The 4581-nt window shown below is 41.9% G+C and overlaps 1 long non-coding RNA gene across 1 annotated transcript; it reads left to right on the plus strand.

Annotated features, from left to right (window-relative positions):
- Window positions 1–554: 554 nt before the first annotated feature.
- Window positions 555–3229, plus strand: LOC131161832 (uncharacterized). Its single transcript, XR_009138631.1, has 2 exons — window positions 555–2881; window positions 2961–3229. It is a non-coding gene; the product is annotated as an uncharacterized LOC131161832 (long non-coding RNA).
- The last annotated feature ends 1352 nt before the right edge of the window (window positions 3230–4581 follow it).

Consider the following 4581-nt stretch of genomic DNA (forward strand, 5'->3'; position numbering starts at 1 on the left):
GAAATCAAAAGAAATCAAAGTATGAAAATGCTTTTGGGATTTTTAGAAATTTTGTGATTTTTGTGGATTTGCTGGATATAATAGTAGTGTATAAGAAAAACGGAGAAAACCAAGGTAAACTGGTCCCAGGAATGATGGACCAATCAAACATTGACCGATACGGGGAAAAAACTAGTTTAAGGTCTTGGTCGAGACCAAAGTAGATTTTTGGAACTTTTTAACATTTTTTCAAAGTAATTAAATAAAGAAATTAAAGTCAAATCCGTCAAAATTAAAAATAAAAATGGGAAATAAAATGGAAGACTGAACCGGTTTCATACCGGTTCAGAAGATCCAATTAGTTTGGGAAGGAACCGATCCAAAGAGGGTTGACCCGTTTTAAACCCGGTGAAGGCCACTTGAAACGTGGCGCTTTGTGAGTAGTTGGTCAAAGGAGGACTCGTGGAGGCAATCAATCTTAGCCGTCTATGGGGGAGTCCGTTTCTGATGACAGAGGAGAGACCACACGGCCCTCTGAATATGTGGAGGACAGGGCGTCCACATTTCCTGCTCTTATGGTGCAAGCAAAACTCTAAAAAGAAAATTCATTTTCTTTGTTTTCTTTTCTTTTCTTATTCTTTCCAAACCGAAATCCTGGCCCTCTTCTCTCGCCACCCTCCTCCGCAGCTCCACCTTCTTCCTCTTCTTTCAACTCGAAGCCGCGGTAAAACCCCAACTGTGCCCTCTCACGTTGTCGATGCTGCAACCGAAACCGTCTCTTCTGCAACTCCACTCAAAACCTCGCAAGGCGATCTCTGGCGGCATGAAAATCACGGCCGACAGCATGGACAGACGAACCACATACACCGGCGGAGTTTGCTATCATCGAGTAGACAGTGCCGACGGCAACCCGCCGGTGCCATCGTCAACGGTGGGCTGGAGCAGAGGAGCAGATTGTGCGGTGGAGATGGAGAGTTCCAACTTTCAGATGAGATGGGAGACATGAATAGGATTATGGTTTGGCTGTGAAGGTGGGGGTGTTGGCGGTGAAGTCCAACCATGGATCTCCTTGACTCAGATAAGTCCCTTGTTTGTTCCTTTTTGGGGTCTTGATTTTGGGTTGTTTGTGTTGTCCATTATGTGTCCTAGTGTGACCGTGAGTGAGGCTGTGTGTGTGGGTGAGTGCTGTGAGATCAGTGAGTGGGTGAGAGTGCTCGGCTGTGTGTGAATAGTGTCGTGTGTGGGACTGATTTGGGTGCTGGTTTTGTGTTCTGGAGTGTGTGAGCAGTTCGGTGTCTTGGTGTAGCCGTGGGTGAGGCTGTGTGTGGAGGTGAGTGCTGTGAGGTTGGCTTGATTGAATCTGAGGCTCGGATGATGTAAGTGTCTTGTGCTTGAACCTGCTGAAGTTAGGGTTTCGGGAGTCTGGGGGGCGAGGTTGGAGACAGGTGAACCCGTCTCAACTCAGTGAGTTGGATCTGAGTCTGATTTCACGGATTCAGTGGGCTATGTGGTGATTTTGGTGGGCCTTTGGTGCTCTCTTGAGTTGGGCTTTAGTTCAAAATTCAAAATGGGCTTTGGACCTAGGACTCAGACTGGCCTTGGGGCTTTGCAATTGAAATAGGGGTAGTGGATTTTTAAGGTGGCTTGGGTGAATTTTGAAAACAAAAGCCGGGCTGGGGTCATTGAAAATTGGGCTGGTTAAGCGAAAATGGGCTCCGAGGTTTGATTGTCAAAAATGGGCCGGATGGTTTTCAAAGTGAGAGTGGGCCTTATTTTACGATGGTGGTGGGCCTGTGCTTGTTGAAAATGAACCTAGCCTCGTTTTAAAACATGAGTGGGTTGGGGTTTTTTAAAATGGGCGTTGGGCTTATTTTTTGAAATGGGCGTTGGGCTGGACTTTAAGGTGGGAACTGAGCTGGTTTTTAAGATGAAAACTGAACTGGTTTTGAACATGGGTGGGCCGAGGCTGTTTAAAAGTGAACCGGGCTTGAGCATCAAGTGCGAACAGGGTCTAGATCCAGGGGATGATTCAAAGCTGGTCCGGATTCTGGTTCAATTTCGGATTCAAAGGGGTTCGGGTTTCCAATTCAGGTGATTTTCAGAATGGGCTCAGGGAGTCTGGGTTGGTTGGGTGTTCAGGTACAAGGGGTAAACGGATCAATTTCCAAATGGTGGGTTCCATTTGGGTCGAAAGACCCGAACCCCGGGTTCAGGTATGAGCAGTTCAAGTGGCTTGAGTTTAGGTTCACATTCTAATACGAACCTGAGAGGATTTCCCTGCACTCAATATGGACACACAAAGATCACAGAATTCAATTGAAACAAGGTTGAGAGCCTGGAACATTACGTTCTTTTCTTTCCTCCTCCGGTCTTCTTCTCCCTTCCCCTAAGTCTGTATGTGTGAATTCTGAGCACCTGGAATTCCCTGAGGTTCTGCTTCTGTGTCACTGGATGCTGCAGATTCTCCTTCCCCTGCTCTGGCTTGGTGTAGACCTCTCCTCGGCCCTTTGTCGAACAGAACCTCCTCCTCTCTTTTCAATTCACTCTCTATGTTGGCGGAGTTCCTTTACTCTTACTTGCCTTCTTTTCTCTCTCGATTTCTGCAGGGTAATTATGTGCTCTTTCAGAGGAGGTGTCTCGCTACAGTGCTGGAACTCCCTATTTATAGGGAGTCCAAGGGTGCGTTTTGGCGCCAATTTCCTCAGCAAGTCCCCACTAATAGCCTCTGGCAGGGAAGAATTGTCCCCGACACGTGTGACTGATTCGGTTCTTGATTTTGCGGATTTCTTGGCTAACTAATTCTCATTCCCTGCGCAGGTAAATTGGGGCAATCCAGGTGGCAGCACAGGAATGGAGGGCATTTGGGAGGTTTCCATATGGCAGCACCGGGATGGAGGGAGAGGTATGATGGGTTTATTTATTATTATTTTTCTTTTGTTATTGCTAAACAACTTTATTTTGCTCTACTTCTCTGTGTGCAGTAGGTGAGGTGATCCAGATGTCAACATAGGAGAGGAGGGCTTTTTGGATGTCTCAGCTTGGCAAGCCTGGATTGGAGCATGGAAGAATTCAGCGCTCGTTTCTTCTTTTTCGTATTTTGATTTTTGTAATCATTAGTACTCATCATGCCCCCTGCAATCTGTTATCATACTTTCCAATTCAAATTTCCATTTGACAAACTTTGTACGAGGGGATTTGATAACTCTTGATTTGACCAATTATGCCCAAATAAAACAGATTTTGATTTTAATTTTTTTTTTTTTTTTTAACTGAGGCCCAATTTCAAAATAGGCTAAGATTTCACAAGCTCAATCTCCATTTTGAAATACTCCTGAACTCATAGAGACTTCATAAGACTCGATTAAAAATTGATCCCTAGTTATTGAAGTTGAGACTGAAATTCAGAAGGATAAAACTTTGGTTGTTTTATGAAAAACAGCTGAGTAAAGTTGAAGGGACATGTCCTATAACTGTGGGAATCCTAAATGAACTTTGAACTCTTAAGATTTAAACTTGACTTATTGTCTTATTAGACCCAACTTGGGAACAAGAAACTTATTTAGAAGAGTGAAGACTTCAAAATTAGCGGGTTTAAAGTCTAATCTTCAATGAATTTGGAAGCTGCAAGGCTCGGGTACTTGACCTAGAAAGGATCAACCTGTGGATTCCCAATGGAACTTCAAGGTCTCGTGTAACAAAAAAATTAATTTTGCAATTAAAAAGAATTAGTTAAAATTATCGAAACTTGACAATTGACTTAAAAACCTAAGCCTTGGGTTGGACATTTACAAAACTTTAACTTTAAACCATATACTGACTGAAAATTAGAAAGATTCAATTGGAGGGTCTAGGTCTCAGTCCCAAAACTCGGGGTCATTTGGGGCTCAAAGTCAAATCCTGTTTCGTCTGGTCTCACTGAGGTAGCTTGGTTAAAATTGGGTGTCGACAATTTAAAATCCTTATGAGCTGCATAGGCTAATAGCATCCTAATTCCTTCCATTCTGGCTACAGGAGCAAAGGTTTCATCGTAATCAATTCTTTCTTCTTGATTATATCCTTATGCTACTAGTCTAGTTTTATTTCTTACAACTACTTCATTTTCATCCTTTTTATTTTTGAACACCCATTTAGTTCTTATGATTGATTTATCTTTGGGTTTAGGTATAAGTTCCCACACTTGACTTCTTTCAAATTGATTTAATTCTTCCTGCATAGCTATAATCCAAGAATCATGTTTTAAGGTTTCTTCAATGTTTTTAGGTTCCTCTTAAGACAAAAAAGTATAATGGTTGCAAATATTTTTCAATGAGACTCTAGTAGTTATTCCTTTTGATATTTTACCAAGAAATTATTCTTTTAGGTGACTTTTAGCATATATCCATTCTCTAGGTAGTTCTGAATTTTCTAAAATGTTTTCATTTGAAGCTTCTTTATTGTTTTCTTCTTTCATTTCAATGATTTCTTCTTTTTGTGAGTTGTCTTCTTTCTCATCAATCTTAGCCTTATTATCATAGTTGTTTGACTCATCAAATACTATGTGTATTGATTCAATAATTGTTAGGGTTCTTTTATTATAACCCTATAAGTTTTATTATTTGTAGA

The sequence above is a fragment of the Malania oleifera genome, chromosome 8 (genome assembly GCF_029873635.1).
Source record: "Malania oleifera isolate guangnan ecotype guangnan chromosome 8, ASM2987363v1, whole genome shotgun sequence".
NCBI lineage: Eukaryota > Viridiplantae > Streptophyta > Magnoliopsida > Santalales > Ximeniaceae > Malania > Malania oleifera.